The 22,715-nt window shown below is 51.8% G+C and overlaps 1 protein-coding gene across 1 annotated transcript in view; it reads right to left on the bottom strand.

Annotated features, from left to right (window-relative positions):
* Window positions 1-15,351, bottom strand: part of GALNT1 (polypeptide N-acetylgalactosaminyltransferase 1) — a 224,930-nt gene extending 209,579 nt beyond the window's left edge. Inside the window, exon 1 of the mRNA XM_075314935.1 lies at window positions 15,117-15,351. The gene's annotated coding sequence lies outside the window, so the exon portion shown is untranslated. The remainder of the gene's footprint in view (window positions 1-15,116) is intronic.
* Between the last annotated feature and the right edge of the window lie 7,364 nt (window positions 15,352-22,715).

Here is a 22,715-nt window from a genome sequence, read left to right as displayed (position 1 = left end):
ACCTCCACAAGTGACCCCATTTTGGAAACTATACCCCTCAAGGAATTCAAGTAGGGTGTACTGAGCATTTTTAACCTACAGGTGATGCACAAAACTTTAAAACATTTAGATGTAAAAACAAAAATTTACATTTTATTTTCCACTAAAACACTATTTTAGAACCAAATGTATCATTTACAAAAGGGGTAATAGGAGTAAATGGACCCCATATTGTTATGCAATTTCTCCCAAACACATTTTTATGCTATATGTGATCAAAAATGAATGTTCAAAACTCGGAAAGCAAAGAGTGCTATTAATTTTTGGAACACAAATTTGGTCACCGTGTTTTATTTGCAGAGCCCCTGAGGTGCCAAAAAAAGCAGAAACATCCACAAATGACCCAATTTAGGAAACCAAATCCCATGATGAATTCATCTACGGGTGTGGTAAGCATTTTTAACCACAAGCTACATCACAGGATTTCATAAGTCTGGGCCATGAAAACGAGAACTAGGGTTTTTCCGCATAAATTTTACTTTAGCATCCTAATTTTAATTCATACAACACATAATAGGAGAAAATGGACTGGATGACTAGTTATACAAATTAGTGAACATGACAGTAACCCATTGTGGTTGCACATTACTGTTTTAGCACACGGCACAGATTAGATGGGAAGGAGCGCAACTTGGCTTTTAGAACTTAGATACCATGCGAGTAGATTTTGGGCTCCATTAGCCGAGCCTTCGAGGTGTCACAGCAGCAGAAACCCCACAAGTGACCCTATATTGAAAACTTCCCTGTGGAAGGAATTTATCTAGGGATGTAGTGAGTTTTTTCAACCCACAGGTGTCTCACGGAATTTTATAACATTGGGACATGGAAAGACCACATTTTAGTGGTCAAAATGTAATTTATTTATTTTTTTATTATCTGCCAATTTGTCAGTTACACATGTATGAAAAGGTGAAAATGGACCCCACAGTTTATTCTGCAATTTCTCCTCGTCACAAACTACTATTTGGCCACATGACAGGGCTGAAAACGAATGAGCGCCATTCGGCTTTTGGAGCACATTCTGCTGGAGATGTTTGCAGGTGACATTAGCGGAGCCCCTAAGGTGCCAGAAAAATAATAAAATCCCAAAAGTGACCCCATTGTAGAAATTGCACCTGCATCCCATTTTTTTTCTGGAGAATTGCAAACATGTCAGCCCAGTGCCCAAACATTGTGCTTCTGGCAATGTGCAGCGTGTAAATTGTTAAATGTGCTCTACCCACTACAATAATGCCACACACGTGGTCACTTACTGCAGTGTCGGCACAGGGGGCTCAGAAGAAGTGGGGCACTTGAATTTCACTGGATTTTATTTCAGGGGTTTAAGCCATGCCTCCTTCCCGAGTCTCTTCTACCAGTAACGTGAGAACCCGCTATATTGCCAGTGACAGATGCTGGACCTGTGTGGGGGCTGGTTTTGTGGGGTTTTATTCGTAACGTTTAGGGTACAGAACATTGTTTGATCGTTTCGCTGATGTCCATCTTTTTAAGGCATGCACAAAGTTGTGGTCAACCACACAAGTACGCTAAAGAAAACGCTTACAATGACAGGATATTACAAAATTAGTTTCAGCCTATTGGTTCGACCCTCCACACCAGCCACGGTCTCACATGTGGCTCCTCAGGAAAATTAACTGTCCACCCATGCTTTAGTGCTATAATTGTGACGTGGAGGCATGTAGGGAATAACAGCAGGATGGCCGCATAGCAATAGACAGGACAATCCATGGCTTCAGCGCGTTGCATGTAATAATCTGTTACGTCACTAACTACAGGGCATCAAAGGCCCAGAACCCAGTGACCGGCACAGGTGTGGCAATGCATCTGCACAGAGTGGGAAAGCCCAAGAACCCAGGCAGCTATGAGGCCTTGTGCGCACTAGGCGTTTTTCTTGCGTTTTTAGCGGCGTTTTTTAACGCATTTTTGTGCTGAAAACGCAGTGACATTGCTTCCCCAGCAATGTCTGAGTTTTCATTTTTTACTGTCCGCACACAGCGTTTTTTTGTAGCTGCGTTTTTGTGGTGCCCACAAAAACGCAGCATATCAATTATTTCTGCGTTTTTCACCCATTGAGTTCAATGAGATGTTCAAAAACGCAATGAGAAACGCATATAGCTGCGTTTCAATGACTAAAACTGCAGCTATAAACGCAAGGGGTGGGTACTACAGTGACGTGTACAGGAAGAGGATTCCTTCTGTTGGTAAACACAGAAGCATGAATCCTCCCGGTACCGTCACCGCCGCTTCCAGTCCTGTGCATGTCAGCTCCCGTGCGGCGTCATGGCTGGGCGGGAGGTGGAGGCAGCGGCGAAAACAAAAGTGAACAGTAGAAAAAAAAAAATGTCATACTCACCTGTCTGCAGGATCCCGGTGCCATGTCCGCTCCCAGCTCCTCTTCCCGGTACCGCCGCTACGGCTGTGTGCTCTCAGGCACGTACGAAGCCTGCAGGACCTGGCGATGGATCACCTGATGCAGTCACCTGACGCATCAGCTGATCGTAATTCTCGCGGTGTCGCCGGCTTTTTAGCGCCCGGCCGGCTTAACTTATCAGCTGATCACCTGCAGCGATGGGACAGGATCAGACTCCCGTCCGATCGCTCCAGGAGCTGCCGGTAATCAGCACGGACGTGACTCAGTATTTTTTTTTTTTCCTACTGATGCATCAGCTGACTGTATAATCGGCTTTTATACAATCAGCTGATGTGTGATGTGATTCACGTCCTTTAACCTGACATCATCTGATCGGTATGCCTTCCAGCAAACCCATCAGATGATATTGGATCCGGATTGAACGGCGCGGGACCCTTGACCCAGGATTACTGCGGAGGGGGGTTCTTTATTTCAATAAAGATGGAGTCACTAATTGTGTTGTGTTTTATTTCTAATAAAAATATTTTTCTGTGTGTTGTGTTTTGTTTTTCTTCTTTACTAGAAATTCATGGTGGCCATGTCTAATATTGGCGTGACACCATGAATTTCGGGCTTAGGGCCAGCTGATAATATACAGCTAGCTCTAACCCCATTATTACCCAGCGAGCCACCGTCACCAGGGCAGCTGGAAGAGTTGGATACAGCGCCAGAAGATGGCGCTTCTATGAAAGCGCCATTTTCTGGGGCGGCTGTGGACTTCAATTCACAGCGGGGGTGCCCAGAAAGCATGGGCACCCTGCACTGTGGATTCCAATCCCCAGCTGCCTAGTTGTAACTGGCTGGACTCAAAAATTGGGCGAAGCCCATGTCATTTTTTTTTAATTATTTCATGAAATTCATGAAATTTAAAAAAAAAAAAAAAAAATAAACAAAATAAAGGGCTTCCCTATATTTTTGGTTACCAGCCGGGTACAAATAGGCAGCTGGGGGTTGGGGGCAGCCCGTACCTGCCTGCTGTACATGGCTAGCATACAAAAATATAGCGAAGCCTATGTCATTTTCTTTTTTTTTTTTGGGCAAAAAACTTTTGCATACAGTCCTGGATGGAGGATGCTGAGCCTTGTAGTTCTGCAGCTGCTGTCTGCTCTCATTCATACACTAGTTCTGCAGCTGTCTGCTCTCCTGCATACAATGAAGAACATATTAAAGAAGGAAATGACATCAGACCTTTTTTTTTTTTCATCAACAATCTTTAATGGCATTTGTTCACTGATTAAAAACGCAGTGAGAAAAAACGCAGCAAAAAACGCACCAAAACTCGGTAAAAACGCACGCGTTTTTTGCTGCGGGTGCATTTTTTAAGACAAAAACGCACATAAAAACGCAGCGTGAAAAAAACGCCTAGTGCGCACATACCCTTAGAAGCACACAGGGCATTGTGAGCGAAGTCCTCAGTCTGTAACAATTGGCAGCTCTGCCCTCTCCAATGTAAAGAACGGTAGAGGGAAATGCAGGAGCACAGCCTGCGGGGTGTGGCGCTCCCATACTGCTGCCTCCCTAGATTGTGTCCCAAGTACCTAATCAGCCCAGAATAACCCTATAGAGGTAGCTTCATTTTCAGCCAACATTTCCAAGGGCAAGGACCTAGCAGACAAGTCCCGCAGAAGTCATCTGTCAGCTTTGTGTGACAAGTGGCAGTAAATCTATAACTCAGGTATAGACAGTGAGCGGCAATATAAGGCAGCCAGACAGCAGCGCATGACTGGGGGCAGGGGCACACAATATATAAGGCAGCCAGACAGCAGCGCATGACTGGGGGCAGGGGCACACAATATAAGGCAGCCAGACAGCAGCACATGTAGCTTGGGGAAGGGGCACACAATATAAGGCAGCCAGACAGCAGCGCATGTAGCTGGGGGCAGGGGCACACAATATAAGGCAGCCAGACAGCAGCGCATGTAGCTGGGGGCAGGGGCACACAATATATAAGGCAGCCAGACAGCAGCGCATGTAGCTGGGGGCAGGGGCACACAATATATAAGGCAGCCAGACAGCAGCGCATGTAGCTGGGGCAGGGGCACACAATATAAGGCAGCCAGACAGCAGCGCATGTAGCTGGGGGCAGGGGCACACAATATATAAGGCAGCCAGACAGCACACGTAGCTGGGGGCAGGGGCACACAATATATAAGGCAGCCAGACAGCAGCGCATGTAGCTGGGGGCAGGGGCACACAATATATAAGGCAGCCAGACAGCAGCGCATGTAGCTGGGGGCAGGGGCACACAATATATAAGGCAGCCAGACAGCAGCGCATGTAGCTGGGGGCAGGGGCACACAATATAAGGCAGCCAGACAGCAGCACATGTAGCTGGGGACAGGGGCACACAATATATAAGGCAGCCAGACAGCAGCGCATGTAGCTGGGGGCAGGGGCACACAATATAAGGCAGCCAGACAGCAGCACACGTAGCTGGGGGCAGGGGCACACAATATATAAGGCAGCCAGACAGCAGCGCATGTAGCTGGGGGCAGGGGCACACAATATATAAGGCAGCCAGACAGCAGCACATGTAGCTGGGGGCAGGGGCACACAATATAAGGCAGCCAGACAGCAGCACATGTAGCTGGGGGCAGGGGCACACAATATATAAGGCAGCCAGACAGCACACGTAGCTGGGGGCAGGGGCACACAATATATAAGGCAGCCAGAAAGCAGCGCATGTAGCTGGGGGCAGGGGCACACAATATATAAGGCAGCCAGACAGCAGCGCATGTAGCTGGGGGCAGGGGCACACAATATATAAGGCAGCCAGACAGCAGCGCATGTAGCTGAGGGCAGGGGCACACAATATATAAGGCAGCCAGACAGCACACGTAGCAGGGGGCAGGGGCACACAATATATAAGGCAGCCAGACAGCAGCACACGTAGCTGGGGGCAGGGGCACACAATATATAAGGCAGCCAGACAGCAGCACACGTAGCTGGGGGCAGGGGCACACAACATATAAGGCAGCCAGACAGCAGCACACGTAGCTGGGGGCAGGGGCACACAATATATAAGGCAGCCAGACAGCAGCACACGTAGCTGGGGGCAGGAGCACACAATATAAGGCAGCCAGACAGCAGCACACGTAGCTGGGGGCAGGGGCACACAACATATAAGGCAGCCAGACAGCAGCACACGTAGCTGGGGGCAGGGGCACACAATATATAAGGCAGCCAGACAGCAGCGCATGTAGCTGGGGGCAGGGGCACACAATATAAGGTAGCCAGACAGCAGCACACGTAGCTGGGGGCAGGGGCACACAATATAAGGCAGCCAGACAGCAGCACACGTAGCTGGGGGCAGGGGCACACAATATAAGGCAGCCAGACAGCAGCACACGTAGCTGGGGGCAGGGGCACACAATATAAGGCAGCCAGACAGCAGCACATGTAGCTGTGGGCAGGGGCACACAATATAAGGCAGCCAGACAGCAGCACATGTAGCTGGGGGCAGGGGCACACAATATATAAGGCAGCCAGACAGCAGCGCATGTAGCTGGGGGCAGGGGCACACAATATATAAGGCAGCCAGACAGCAGCACACGTAGCTGGGGGCAGGGGCACACAATATATAAGGCAGCCAGACAGCAGCGCATGTAGCTGGGGGCAGGGGCACACAATATATAAGGCAGCCAGACAGCAGCGCATGTAGCTGGGGGCAGGGGCACACAATATATAAGGTAGCCAGACAGCAGCACATGTAGCTGGGGGCAGGGCACACAATATATAAGGCAGCCAGACAGCAGCGCATGTAGCTGGGGGCAGGGGCACACAATATATAAGGCAGCCAGACAGCAGCGCATGTAGCTGGGGGCAGGGGCACACAATATATAAGGCAGCCAGACAGCAGCACATGTAGCTGGGGGCAGGGGCACACAATATATAAGGCAGCCAGACAGCAGCACACGTAGCTGGGGGCAGGGGCACACAATATATAAGGCAGCCAGACAGCAGCACACGTAGCTGGGGGCAGGGGCACACAATATAAGGTAGCCAGACAGCAGCGCATGTAGCTGGGGGCAGGGGCACACAATATAAGGTAGCCAGACAGCAGCACATGTAGCTGGGGGCAGGGGCACACAATATATAAGGCAGCCAGACAGCAGCACATGTAGCTGGGGGCAAAGGCACACAATATATAAGGCAGCCAGACAGCAGCACACACACGTAGCTGGGGGCAGGGGCACACAATATAAGGTAGCCAGACAGCAGCGCATGTAGCATGTAGCTGGGGGCAGGGGCACACAATATAAGGCAGCCAGACAGCAGCACACGTAGCTGGGGGCAGGGGCACACAATATAAGGCAGCCAGACAGCAGCACACGTAGCTGGGGGCAGGGGCACACAATATATAAGGTAGCCAGACAGCAGCACATGTAGCTGGGGGCAGGGGCACACAATATAAGGCAGCCAGACAGCAGAGCATGTAGCATGTAGCTGGGGGCAGGGGCACACAATATAAGGCAGCCAGACAGCAGCACACGTAGCTGGGGGCAGGGGCACACAATATAAGGTAGCCAGACAGCAGCACACGTAGCTGGGGGCAGGGGCACACAATATAAGGCAGCCAGACAGCAGCACATGTAGCTGGGGACAGGGGCACACAATATATAAGGCAGCCAGACAGCAGCGCATGTAGCTGGGGGCAGGGGCACACAATATATAAGGCAGCCAGACAGCAGCGCATGTAGCTGGGGGCAGGGGCACACAATATATAAGGCAGCCAGACAGCAGCGCATGTAGCTGGGGGCAGGGGCACACAATATAAGGCAGCCAGACAGCAGCGCATGTAGCTGGGGGCAGGGGCACACAATATATAAGGCAGCCAGACAGCAGCACATGTAGCTGGGGGCAGGGGCACACAATATATAAGGCAGCCAGACAGCAGCGCATGTAGCTGGGGGCAGGGGCACACAATATAAGGCAGCCAGACAGCAGCACATGTAGCTGGGGACAGGGGCACACAATATATAAGGCAGCCAGACAGCAGCGCATGTAGCTGGGGGCAGGGGCACACAATATAAGGCAGCCAGACAGCAGCGCATGTAGCTGGGGGCAGGGGCACACAATATATAAGGCAGCCAGACAGCAGCTCATGTAGCTGGGGGCAGGGGCACACAATATATAAGGCAGCCAGACAGCAGCACACGTAGCTGGGGGCAGGGGCACACAATATATAAGGCAGCCAGACAGCAGCGCATGTAGCTGGGGGCAGGGGCACACAATATATAAGGCAGCCAGACAGCAGCGCATGTAGCTGGGGGCAGGGGCACACAATATATAAGGCAGCCAGACAGCAGCACATGTAGCTGGGGGCAGGGGCACACAATATATAAGGCAGCCAGACAGCACACGTAGCTGGGGGCAGGGGCACACAATATATAAGGCAGCCAGACAGCAGCGCATGTAGCTGGGGGCAGGGGCACACAATATATAAGGCAGCCAGACAGCAGCGCATGTAGCTGAGGGCAGGGGCACACAATATATAAGGCAGCCAGACAGCACACGTAGCTGGGGGCAGGGGCACACAATATATAAGGCAGCCAGACAGCAGCACATGTAGCTGGGGGCAGGGGCACACAATATATAAGGCAGCCAGACAGCAGCGCATGTAGCTGGGGGCAGGGGCACACAATATATAAGGCAGCCAGACAGCAGCACATGTAGCTGGGGGCAGGGGCACACAATATATAAGGCAGCCAGACAGCACACGTAGCTGGGGGCAGGGGCACACAATATATAAGGCAGCCAGACAGCAGCGCATGTAGCTGGGGGCAGGGGCACACAATATATAAGGCAGCCAGACAGCAGCGCATGTAGCTGAGGGCAGGGGCACACAATATATAAGGCAGCCAGACAGCACACGTAGCTGGGGGCAGGGGCACACAATATATAAGGCAGCCAGACAGCAGCACATGTAGCTGGGGGCAGGGGCACACAATATATAAGGCAGCCAGACAGCAGCGCATGTAGCTGGGGGCAGGGGCACACAATATATAAGGCAGCCAGACAGCAGCGCATGTAGCTGGGGGCAGGGGCACACAATATAAGGCAGCCAGACAGCAGCACATGTAGCTGGGGGCAGGGGCACACAATATATAAGGCAGCAGCACACGTAGCTGGGGGCAGGGGCACACAATATAAGGCAGCCAGACAGCAGCGCATGTAGCTGGGGGCAGGGGCACACAATATAAGATAGCCAGACAGCAGCACATGTAGCTGGGGGCAGGGGCACACAATATATAAGGCAGCCAGACAGCACACGTAGCTGGGGGAAGGGGCACACAATATAAGGCAGCCAGACAGCAGCGCATGTAGCTGGGGGCAGGGGCACACAATATATAAGGCAGCCAGACAGCAGCGCATGTAGCTGGGGGCAGGGGCACACAATATAAGGCAGCCAGACAGCAGCGCATGTAGCTGGGGACAGGGGCACACAATATAAGGCAGCCAGACAGCAGCGCATGTAGCTGGGGGCAGGGGCACACAATATATAAGGCAGCCAGACAGCAGCGCATGTAGCTGGGGGCAGGGGCACACAATATATAAGGCAGCCAGACAGCAGCGCATGTAGCTGGGGGCAGGGGCACACAATATATAAGGCAGCCAGACAGCAGCGCATGTAGCTGGGGACAGGGGCACACAATATATAAGGCAGCCAGACAGCAGCGCATGTAGCTGGGGGCAGGGGCACACAATATATAAGGCAGCCAGACAGCAGCGCATGTAGCTGGGGGCAGGGGCACACAATATATAAGGCAGCCAGACAGCAGCGCATGTAGCTGGGGGCAGGGGCACACAATATAAGGCAGCCAGACAGCAGCGCATGTAGCTGGGGGCAGGGGCACACAATATATAAGGCAGCCAGACAGCAGCGCATGTAGCTGGGGGCAGGGGCACACAATATATAAGGCAGCCAGACAGCAGCGCATGTAGCTGGGGGCAGGGGCACACAATATATAAGGCAGCCAGACAGCAGCGCATGTAGCTAGGGGCAGGGGCACACAATATATAAGGCAGCCAGACAGCAGCGCATGTAGCTGGGGGCAGGGGCACACAATATATAAGGCAGCCAGACAGCAGCGCATGTAGCTGGGGGCAGGGGCACACAATATATAAGGCAGCCAGACAGCAGCGCATGTAGCTGGGGGCAGGGGCACACATGATCTTCACATTTCCTGTCTGTGAAGCGTGCTGACCCAAGCCGGTGTGAAATCACACATTTCACAGCCAAGACAGCATTTCCTTCAGCACTTCACGACGAGAAGGTCACACCGAAATACAAGTATATGACATGATGGCACCGTACGATGAGCGCCACTTCTTCGTAGGGACGAGACGCCTTAGTGTTACTCATATGGAAGGCACGGTTGCCAGTTGCTACAACACACAATTGACAAGTGACATTATGGCTTCCATCTAACTTTATAGTGAGATCACCACGTAGCAGTGCCTTCCACAGCGGCAGGAGTGTGCTCCCCGGGAGCCGCCTCGTACAAGTCAGGCAGTAAGAGCATTAATCCTAATCCTTTACAGAAAAGGGAAAATATGGAAACAAAAGGCAAATCAGAGCAGGCAACACTCTCCATCTGGTGCAGTCTGACAATACTGGGGGGGCTCTGGTTAGTGGGACCCCCAGCTGTGTGCACAGCCTGAACAGCCTACAATGTGCGCTGTTACACACACGGTAAACCAGGCGTGGAAATATGGAAAAGGTGGAAATTTCACGCCTTTTCCACTGCTGGATACAGCTGACAAATATTGGTGCAGAATATTTAGTGTGAAAGTGTCGCTCAATGTGCGGTGTGTGTGCGCAGCCAGCTGTGACCAATGTACAGGACGTCAATGTGCCGATGCACACAGGCATAAGCTGCTCGTATGTCAATAGCGACTGCACCCGGCTGCCAGGAGTAATCAGGAGTGGAGCCTACAGTACATAAGTGTCCTGGTGTATACGGTGTGCAGCCATTCGCTATAGGTCCGTGGGTAGTTTTTTGAGCAGTCAGTAAAAGTCTCTGGTAAATGCTCCCCCGTGGAGAGATCGGAGGCTCTCCCACTTTATTTTGGCTCACATATACAACTGCCGCCCCAGGACTCATCCGCACAGACATTATGGCTGCGTGTTGTGTGGACAGTGATCGGGCAGGAGGCCTCTACTGTGGATCGAGTCTCACTTAGGCACTCCATCTTACAGAACGCACGAACACAAATGAGAGCTCTGCACACAAGTCTCCTGCCCTACAAATGTCTCCAATGCCATTAGGTCAGCTCTCCAGAACCGTGCGCTGTCAGGACCCACTTGGGTTACACATCACAGGAATGTTTGGTTTTTGCCATGATTTCAAAATAAATAATGGAGAGCGTGAACGTGGTGAGACGTCATCCTGGGAGCCATGTGACCATCACATACCGCCTTACACTTTACATATGAGCACAGTGCACCCGTAGACGTGGGCACGACGTGGAAGATAGCTAAAGCAAGGATATCTCTCCGTCATGCTGGGCATCATGGGGCTTGGTATGTTTGCATTCACATGTGCAGGGTTCTGCAGTTTGTGTGAATGGAGCCTTATATTGTCCCCTAGAGTACACGGTAGAGCGATGGGCCACAAGCAGAGGGACAATGCTGGCATGGTAATCATGGCTGCTGGGCATCTACACATAGGAGCTGTACTACTACGCTATGACAATGATGTGCTCGCATTACAAAATCCACACGTGACCAAACCCAGAGCCCGTACACAAAGTCGGCGAAACTAATTGGGATTCCCATCATTGGGCTACAATGTATGGGCCTGGAGCACCTTCAGTATGGTTCCTATCTACACATTACATCCTCACCCACTGGAGCAGATCACCAGCATGGAGGCCACTCAGGTACCAGAGGGCTTTTAACCTGCAGCAGAATTTCTATTGGTCAAGTGATTACGTGACATCAATCGGCCATTATTGGGCTGTGCCTAGCTGAGGATTTGTAATAGCCATATTTTATTACATACAGTACAGACCAAAAGTTTAGACACACCTTCTCATCTCTAGAACAACTGTTAAGAGGAGACTTTGTGCAGCAGGCCTTCATGGTAAAATAGCTGCTAGGAAACCACTGCTAAGGACAGGCAGCAAGCAGAAGAGACTTGTTTGGGCTAAAGAACACAAGGAATGGACATTAGACCAGTGGAAATCTGTGCTTTGGTCTGATGAGTCCAAATTTGAGATCTTTGGATCCAACCACCGTGTCTTTGTAGAAAAGGTGAACGGATGGACTCTACATGCCTGGTTCCCACCGTGAAGCATGGAGGAGGAGGTGTGATGGTGTGGGGGTGCTTTGCTGGTGACACTGTTGGGGATTTATTCAAAATTGAAGGCATACAGAAACAGCATGGCTACCACAGCATCTTGCAGCAGTGTGCTATTCCATCCGGTTTGCGTTTAGTTGGACCATCATTTATTTTTCAACAGGACAATGACCTAAACACACCTCCAGGCTGTGTAAGGGCTATTTGACTAAGAAAGAGAGTGATGGGATGCTACACCAGATGACCTGGCCTCCACAGTCACCAGACCTGAACCCAATCGAGATGGTTTGGGATGAGCTGGACCGCAGAGTGAAGGCAAAAGGGCCAACAAGTGCTAAGCATCTCAGGGAACTCCTTCAAGACTGTTGGAAGACCATTTCCGGTGACTACCTCTTGAAGCTCAAGAGAATGCCAAGAGTGTGCAAAGCAGTAATGAAAGCAAAAGGAGGCTACTTTGAAGAACCTAGAATATAAGACATATTTTCAGTTGTTTCACACTTTAAGTATTTCATTCTACATGTGTTAATTCAAAGTTTTGATGTCTTCAATGTGAATCTACAATTTTCAGAGTCATGAAAATAAAGAAAACTCTGAATGAGAAGGAGTGTCTAAACTTTTGGTCTGTACTATATATTCCTGTTTTTACACAGTATTATCATTCTCATCCACATGTCACTTATTGCTTAGAAAGAAGCATCAATAAAAGGAGTCTTGGCCATTGTGGTGTATCTAAGTCTATAATGAGCAAGCACCAACCCCAGTGGGATAGCCCTGTCCAAAGTGGCCAAACCCCGTCTTTAATGAGCAAGCCCCGTCCGTAATGAGCAAGCCCCGTCCGTCCACAGTGGGCTAGCCCAGCCCGTAATGGGGTAGCGCCGTCCACAGTGGGCTAGCCCAGCCCGTAATGGGGTAGCGCCGTCCACAGTGGGCTAGCCCAGCCCGTAATGGGGTAGCGCCGTCCACAGTGGGCTAGCCCAGCCCGTAATGGGGTAGCGACGTCCACAGTGGGCTAGCCCAGCCCGTAATGGGGTAGCGACGTCCACAGTGGGCTAGCCCAGCCCGTAATGGGGTAGCGACGTCCACAGTGGGCTAGCCCAGCCCGTAATGGGGTAGCGACGTCCACAGTGGGCTAGCCCAGCCCGTAACGGGGTAGCGCCGTCCACAGTGGGCTAGCCCAGCCCGTAACGGGGTAGCGCCGTCCACAGTGGGCTAGCCCAGCCCGTAACGGGGTAGCGCCGTCCACAGTGGGCTAGCCCAGCCCGTAACGGGGTAGCGCCGTCCACAGTGGGCTAGCCCAGCCCGTAACGGGGTAGCGCCGTCCACAGTGGGCTAGCCCAGCCCGTAACGGGGTAGCGCCGTCCACAGTGGGCTAGCCCAGCCCGTAACGGGGTAGCGCCGTCCACAGTGGGCTAGCCCAGCCCGTAATGGGGTAGCTCCGTCCACAGTGGGCTAGCCCTGTCAGTAACGGGGTAGCTCCGTCCACAGTGGTCTAACCCTGTCAGTAACGGGGTAGCGCCGTCCACAGTGGGCTAGCCCTGTCAGTAACGGGGTAGCTCCGTCCACAGTGGTCTAACCCTGTCAGTAATGGGGTAGCTCCGTCCACAGTGGTCTAACCCTGTCAGTAATGGATTAGCCCCGTCCACAGTGGTCTAACCCTGTCAGTAATGGGGTAGCTCCGTCCACAGTGGTCTAACCCGGTCAGTAATGGATTAGCTCCGTCCACAGTGGTCTAACCCGGTCAGTAATGGATTAGCTCCGTCCACAGTGGTCTAACCCGGTCAGTAATGGGGTAGCCCCGTCCACAGTGCTCTAACCCTGTCAGTAATGGGGTAGCTCCGTCCACAGTGGTCTAACCCTGTCAGTAATGGGGTAGCTCTGTCCACAGTGGGCTAACCCTGTCAGTAATGGGGTAGCTCCGTCCACAGTGGTCTAACCCTGTCAGTAATGGATTAGCCCCGTCCACAGTGGTCTAACCCGGTCAGTAATGGGGTAGCTCCGTCCACAGTGGTCTAACCCTGTCAGTAATGGGGTAGCTCCGTCCACAGTGGTCTAACCCGGTCAGTAATGGGGTAGCTCCGTCCACAGTGGTCTAACCCTGTCAGTAATGGGGTAGCTCCATCCACAGTGGTCTAACCCGGTCAGTAATGGGGTAGCCCCGTCCACAGTGGTCTAACCCTGTCAGTAATGGGGTAGCTCCGTCCACAGTGGTCTAACCCTGTCAGTAATGGGGTAGCTCCGTCCACAGTGGTCTAACCCGGTCAGTAATGGGGTAGCTCCGTCCACAGTGGTCTAACCCTGTCAGTAATGGGGTAGCTCCGTCCACAGTGGTCTAACCCGGTCAGTAATGGGGTAGCTCCGTCCACAGTGGTCTAACCCTGTCAGTAATGGATTAGCCCCGTCCACAGTGGTCTAACCCTGTCAGTAATGGGGTAGCTCCGTCCACAGTGGTCTAACCCGGTCAGTAATGGGGTAGCTCCGTCCACAGTGGTCTAACCCTGTCAGTAATGGGGTAGCTCCGTCCACAGTGGTCTAACCCGGTCAGTAATGGGGTAGCCCCGTCCACAGTGGTCTAACCCTGTCAGTAATGGGGTAGCTCCATCCACAGTGGTCTAACCCGGTCAGTAATGGGGTAGCTCCGTCCACAGTGGTCTAACCCGGTCAGTAATGGGGTAGCCCCGTCCACAGTGGTCTAACCCTGTCAGTAATGGATTAGCCCCGTCCACAGTGGTCTAACCCTGTCAGTAATGGGGTAGCTCCGTCCACAGTGGTCTAACCCTGTCAGTAATGGGGTAGCCCCGTCCACAGTGGTCTAACCCTGTCAGTAATGGATTAGCCCCGTCCACAGTGGTCTAACCCGGTCAGTAATGGGGTAGCTCCGTCCACAGTGGTCTAACCCGGTCAGTAATGGGGTAGCTCCGTCCACAGTGGTCTAACCCTGTCAGTAATGGGGTAGCTCCGTCCACAGTGGTCTAACCCGGTCAGTAATGGGGTAGCCCCTTCTATAATGGGCTTTCTCCCGTGGGCTTGCCCCGTCTGTAGTGTACCAGGCCAGGAGAAAAGAGGAAGCAGCTCGGACACAAGCTGGTGACAATGTAACTTAGTAAAGTTTGCTATAGCCGCAGAATGCCCGGATGTCCTAGCAGCAGAGGGCACAGCAGGGCACTAGTATGGGCAGCCCCCGATGTGCCGGGCTCTCTGCACCGCGGAGCTGCGTCACCCTCTGTGCCCGTTACCACCATCCACTCCCCGCTGTGAGGATGTACCGGGCAGTGTGCGGCCAGCGCCGGGCTCTCCGGACACGTCCTGATGAACACAGCGGCACCCACCAGTGACAGCACTTCCAGGACTCCGTGTCCGCTCACCTGTCACTGTTCCCGCGGCTCCGCCATAGTCCGCGCCCTCCGCGCTCACTCCGGGCACACTTCCCGAGGCTCCCTGTAGTCCATAGGCAGCACGGCAGGAAAAACGCACACAATCGGCTTCCACAGAATACCCAACCAAGGAACCAGCGAGTACAGCAATCCCTGATCCGTCCCGTCCCCCCCACTACGGAGCGCCCCACAGGACACACTACCTCCGCCTGCCCTAGCAACGCGTCACAGGCGAACACGCTCACAAGCCCTCCTCCAGAGGGGCGTGGTTATCTAAAACGTCACCGCTAATCCGGATTGAGCACCCGCTGCGAGGATTGGGTGCAGTGACGTCACGTGTATCATGCGCTCGAGTGAGATCATCGTGGAACGTCATTTCTATGAGAACTTTCTCTAGTTATGACGCTAGTACATAGTGCGATCTGCACACTGGTACTGACAGGGACAAGCGATCTGCACACTGGTACTGACAGGGACAAGCGATCTGCACACTGGAAGCTACACTGGTACTGACAGAGACAGACGATCTGCACACTGGAAGCTACACTGGTACTGACAGAGACAGACGATCTGCACACTGGAAGCTACACTGGTACTGACAGAGACAAGCGATCTGCACACTGGAAGCTACACTGGTACTGACATAGACAGAGATCTGCACACTGGAAGCTACACTGGTACTGACAGAGACAGACGATCTGCACACTGGTAGCTACACTGGTACTGACAGAGACAAGCGATCTGCACACTGGAAGCTACACTGGTACTGACAGAGACAGAGATCTGCACACTGGAAGCTACACTGGTACTGACAGAGACAGACGATCTGCACACTGGAAGCTACACTGGTACTGACAGAGACAGAGATCTGCACACTGGAAGCTACACTGGTACTGACAGAGACAGACGATCTGCACACTGGAAGCTACACTGGTACTGACAGAGACAGACGATCTGCACACTGGTAGCTACACTGGTACTGACAGAGACAGGCGATCTGCACACTGGAAGCTACACTGGTACTGACAGAGACAAGCGATCTGCACACTGGAAGCTACACTGGTACTGACAGAGACAGAGATCTGCACACTGGAAGCTACACTGGTACTGACAGAGACAGACGATCTGCACACTGGTAGCTACACTGGTACTGACAGAGACAGACGATCTGCACACTGGAAGCTACACTGGTACTGACAGAGACAGACGATCTGCACACTGGAAGCTACACTGGTACTGACAGAGACAGACGATCTGCACACTGGTAGCTACACTGGTACTGACAGAGACAAGCGATCTGCACACTGGAAGCTACACTGGTACTGACAGAGACAGAGATCTGCACACTGGAAGCTACACTGGTACTGACAGAGACAGAGATCTGCACACTGGAAGCTACACTGGTACTGACAGAGACAGACGATCTGCACACTGGAAGCTACACTGGTACTGACAGAGACAGACGATCTGCACACTGGAAGCTACACTGGTACTGACAGAGACAGACGATCTGCACACTGGAAGCTACACTGGTACTGACAGAGACAGACGATCTGCACACTGGTAGCTACACTGGTACTGACAGAGACAAGCGATCTGCACATTGGAAGCTACACTGGTACTGACAGAGACAGACGATCTGCACACTGGTAGCTACACTGGTACTGACAGAGACAAGCGATCTGCACACTGGAAACTACACTGGTACTGACAGACACAGGCGATCTGCACACTGGAAGCTACACTGGTACTGACAGAGACAAGCGATCTGCACACTGGAAGCTACACTGGTACTGACAGACACAGGCGATCTGCACACTGGAAACTACACTGGTACTGACAGACACAGGCGATCTGCACACTGGAAACTACACTGGTACTGACAGGGACAAGCGATCTGCACACTGGAAACTACACTGGTACTGACAGACACAGGCGATCTGCACACTGGAAGCTACACTGGTACTGACAGAGACAAGCGATCTGCACACTGGAAGCTACACTGGTACTGACAGACACAGGCGATCTGCACACTGGAAACTACACTGGTACTGACAGAGACAGGCGATCTGCACACTGGTAGCTACACTGGTACTGACAGAGACAAGCGATCTGCACATTGGAAGCTACACTGGTACTGACAGAGACAGACGATCTGCACACTGGTAGCTACACTGGTACTGACAGGGACAAGCGATCTGCACACTGGAAACTACACTGGTACTGACAGACACAGGCGATCTGCACACTGGAAGCTACACTGGTACTGACAGAGACAAGCGATCTGCACACTGGAAGCTACACTGGTACTGACAGACACAGGCGATCTGCACACTGGAAACTACACTGGTACTGACAGAGACAGACGATCTGCACACTGGTAGCTACACTGGTACTGACAGGGACAAGCGATCTGCACACTGGAAACTACACTGATACTGACAGACACAGGCGATCTGCACACTGGAAGCTACACTGGTATTGACAGACACAGGCGATCTGCACACTGCAAGCTACACTGGTACTGACAGAGACAGACGATCTGCACACTGGAAGCTACACTGGTACTGACAGACACAGGCGATCTGCACACTGCAAGCTACACTGGTACTGACAGAGACAGACGATCTGCACACTGGAAGCTACACTGGTACTGACAGAGACAGACGATCTGCACACTGGAAGCTACACTGGTACTGACAGAGACAGACGATCTGCACACTGGAAGCTACACTGGTACTGACAGAGACAGACGATCTGCACACTGGTAGCTACACTGGTACTGACAGAGACAAGCGATCTGCACACTGGAAGCTACACTGGTACTGACAGAGACAGACGATCTGCACACTGGAAACTACACTGGTACTGACAGAGACAAGCGATCTGCACACTGGAAGCTACACTGGTACTGACAGAGACAAGCGATCTGCACACTGGAAACTACACTGGTACTGACAGAGACAGACGATCTGCACACTGGTAGCTACACTGGTACTGACAGGGACAAGCGATCTGCACACTGGAAACTACACTGGTACTGACAGACACAGGCGATCTGCACACTGGAAGCTACACTGGTACTGACAGAGACAAGCGATCTGCACACTGGAAGCTACACTGGTACTGACAGACACAGGCGATCTGCACACTGCAAGCTACACTGGTACTGACAGAGACAGACGATCTGCACACTGGAAGCTACACTGGTACTGACAGAGACAGACGATCTGCACACTGGAAGCTACACTGGTACTGACAGAGACAGACGATCTGCACACTGGAAGCTACACTGGTACTGACAGAGACAGACGATCTGCACACTGGTAGCTACACTGGTACTGACAGAGACAAGCGATCTGCACACTGGAAGCTACACTGGTACTGACAGAGACAGACGATCTGCACACTGGAAACTACACTGGTACTGACAGAGACAAGCGATCTGCACACTGGAAGCTACACTGGTACTGACAGAGACAGAGATCTGCACACTGGAAGCTACACTGGTACTGACAGAGACAAGCGATCTGCACACTGGAAGCTACACTGGTACTGACAGAGACAAGCGATCTGCACACTGGAAGCTACACTGGTACTGACAAAGACAGAGATCTGCACACTGGAAGCTACACTGGTACTGACAGGGACAAGCGATCTGCACACTGGAAACTACACTGGTACTGACAGAGACAGGTGATCTGCACACTGGAAGCTACACTGGTACTGACAGAGACAGACGATCTGCACACTGGAAACTACACTGGTACTGACAGACACAGGCGATCTGCACACTGGAAGCTACACTGGTACTGACAGAGACAAGCGATCTGCACACTGGAAGCTACACTGGTACTGACAGACACAGGCGATCTGCACACTGGAAGCTACACTGGTACTGACAGAGACAGAGATCTGCACACTGGAAGCTACACTGGTACTGACAGAGACAGACGATCTGCACACTGGAAGCTACACTGGTACTGACAGGGACAAGCGATCTGCACACTGGAAACTACACTGGTACTGACAGACACAGGCGATCTGCACACTGGAAGCTACACTGGTACTGACAGAGACAAGCGATCTGCACACTGGAAGCTACACTGGTACTGACAGACACAGGCGATCTGCACACTGGAAGCTACACTGGTACTGACAGAGACAGAGATCTGCACACTGGAAGCTACACTGGTACTGACAGAGACAGACGATCTGCACACTGGAAGCTACACTGGTACTGACAGAGACAGACGATCTGCACACTGGAAGCTACACTGGTACTGACAGAGACAGACGATCTGCACACTGGAAGCTACACTGGTACTGACAGGGACAAGCGATCTGCACACTGGAAACTACACTGGTACTGACAGGGACAAGCGATCTGCACACTGGAAGCTACACTGGTACTGACAGAGACAGGCGATCTGCACACTGGAAGCTACACTGGTACTGACAGACACAGGCGATCTGCACACTGGAAGCTACACTGGTACTGACAGGGACAAGCGATCTGCACACTGGAAGCTACACTGGTACTGACAGGGACAAGCGATCTGCACACTGGAAACTACACTGGTACTGACAGGGACAAGCGATCTGCACACTGGAAGCTACACTGGTACTGACAGAGACAGACGATCTGCACACTGGGAGTGACAACATTTCTGACAGGCGATCTGCACACTGGGAGGAAACTAGTACTGACAGGCAATCTGCACACTGGGAGTGACAACATTTCTGACTGGTGATCTGCACACTGGGAGTGACAACATTTCTGACTGGTGATCTGCACACTGGGAGCGACACTACTGCTGACAAACAATATGCATACGAGGTGGGCACTATTACTGACAGGCAACCTGCACACTGAGAGAACACTGGTACCCACAGAGACAGGTGTTACGCTGGTGGGTATGGTCCCACTGGGGCACGCGACTTGGCTTACCTTGGAGGGAACCGTAAGAAGCGCACCTATGCACGAAACAGCCATCGTCCACTATGTCATCCGCCTACTTGCACCTGTATCCATGTTTTTACAGGATTGTAAAAAGTTTTCTTATGGGATGGTAAATGCCACACATTTTTCCTTCTTTTTACTTTGTTACTTTGGAGGGTAACAAAACGACTACCTGGTTCTTTACTAGACCAACTGATGGTGTGGTTAGGCTTGTGCTGCAGGCAGCCACCAGGTACCACTCCTGGGCAGTCCCCGTTTCTGCAGCAGCTGACGCCAGGGGTCAGGAATGCAGGTTCGGACTCAGGGTATGACACAGGATGGCCGAAGCAGACTGGTCGGCCAGTACCAACTGAAACAAGAACTCAGGTACACAACATGGGAACACAGAAGGGGTATTAGTTCAGGATCACGGGTTCGGGTACACAGGACAGGTTTTGGTTGACGAGTACTTGACAAACAGCAGTACATTCAGGCAAGCTGATTACACACTTTGCTCAGGCACCTCCCTAAGGAGGATGCCTTAATGGGCGGAGAGAGAGGCATAGCGCAGGGGCTCCGATTTCGGCGCTACAGTACCCGCTCCTTATGGCCCCTCCATTCCAAGCCTGAAATAAATCTCAGCAAAACAAGAGGGCCATTAATATTCTCTCTAGGCTCCTACTACCTTTCCTATATATCAGAAAAAGGATTTCCCCCCTAACCTTTTTCATGTCCAGGATGTACTATGGCTATGGCTGAGAGGCACTGGTATTTAAGGCATCCTCCCCTTATGGGAGGTGCCTGGGTCAATGTGGTCTATCCTTAGAGATGCGTTGCTAGTCATTAGGTCCCTTCTTGTGTGCTGTACCTTATGCTGTGCAATCTAACACGTATCTGTATACTAGTGTCCGCTTCACCTGTCCATACCAGCTGTGCCTGCTGTACATGTCGTACCTGTTGCACCCTCTGTACCATCCATGCCTGCTGTACTAGCTGAACTGTCTATCCTTAGAGATGCATTGCTAGTCATTAGGTCCCTTCTTGTGTGCTGTACCTTATGCTGTGCAATCTAACATGTACCTGTACCCTAATGTCCGCTGCACCTGTCCATACCAGTCGTGCCCGCTGTACATGTCGTACCTGTTGCACTCGCTGTACCATCCATGCCTGCTGTTCTAGCTAAACCTGCTGCACACGTCAGTACCTGCCGCCCCAGCTGTACCAGCTACTTCTCCCAAACCAGCCAAATCCTTCATAAATGCTGGTCTTCTGCATCAGCTGTAACAGCTGCATCTATCCGCATCAGAAACTGTCTGTATCCTACTCCAATCTCTGGGGCTAGCTGTCGCAGTACTGTGTTTCCCTAAGAAGCACCTGGTGACTACCCATAGCCAAGCCCAAACTCACTATTCACTCTTGTGAATACTCAGTAGGAGCTTAGTTACGCCCTTCCAGTTTGAGCCAGTGCTGCGGCCCAGATGGTCCACTCTCACTTGCACCCATGAGCATTACAGTTGCATGGATACTGCATGGATAGCATGGATAGTTTGCATGGATACTGCTAACTCCAGTGCTTTTCAGCTTGCAGACCTGCAGCAAGACAACAACAACACCGGATCCTAACCCATCTGCAGTCGGTGAACACCCATCTGCACAGTTTGACGCCAAAGTCTCCACCCACTCCTGATCCAGTTGCAGTCTACTCCGGCAGCAAATCCAGCTCCAAGCGCTGCTTTTCATGTGTCTGCTCCTCAGTGGTTTGATAGTACTTCAAGCAATGCAGGGGATTCATAAATCAGTGCTCCATGCACTTTGAACATTTGTCCCATCAGCTCATCTCGGAGCAGGCCAAGGCGGTCTTTATGATGTTACAGCTGACTGGCGAGGCTCTTGCTTGGATCAAGGCATTAAGGGAGAGAAGTCATTCTTAACCTGCAAACCTCCTAAGGGCGTTCCACAAGGTATTCAATGAACCAGGTCGAATCTCCTCAGCAGCATTCTTGCTCCTTAGACTCCGCCAAGAAAGTCTCACTGTATGCTAATAAACAATCCGTTTCCACACTCTCTCCTCCTAACTAAACTAGAATAATGAGATGCTGGTGGCTGCATTCTGGGAAGGATTGTCAAGCAGAATCAAGGACGAACTGGCTGACCATGATGTGCTTTGTTTCCTGGACGACCTGGTATCTCTGGCTATCTGTATCGATCTCAGGTTTCAAGAACTTTCCAGAGAGGCTAACCAAGAGAGGAGATCATTGTGCCTTGCTCCTACATTCCAGAGACCCATCATGCTGAAACCCGTGATCTCCGATGCTTCTTATGAGACAATGGAGGTGGAACATGTGAATCTGGCAAAGCCCTGTCGAGAAGACCGTTGCACCACAGAGGGGTGCTTCTCCTGTGGAAGTCCTACTCACCTAATCGACTTCTGTCCTTGAAAGCCTGGAAACGTCCAAGCCTAGGGTCCGTAGGAGAGGCTATCCTAGGTGAGAGCAAGTCCTCTCCATCCTTATCCGTGTCTATATCCTGTGGCAGCACACGATTCACCGAGTCGCCTTCTCTAGACTTTGGTTTTGCCAGGAACTTCATACAAGATACCATTGTGGATTGGTATCAGATTCTCATCCAATGACTTCAAGCTCCCATAG

The sequence above is a fragment of the Anomaloglossus baeobatrachus genome, chromosome 6 (genome assembly GCF_048569485.1).
Source record: "Anomaloglossus baeobatrachus isolate aAnoBae1 chromosome 6, aAnoBae1.hap1, whole genome shotgun sequence".
In the NCBI taxonomy this organism is placed as follows: Eukaryota; Metazoa; Chordata; class Amphibia; order Anura; family Aromobatidae; genus Anomaloglossus; species Anomaloglossus baeobatrachus.
The sequence above is the reverse complement of the archived record's forward strand: the minus strand, read 5'-3'. Positions and strand labels throughout refer to the sequence as shown.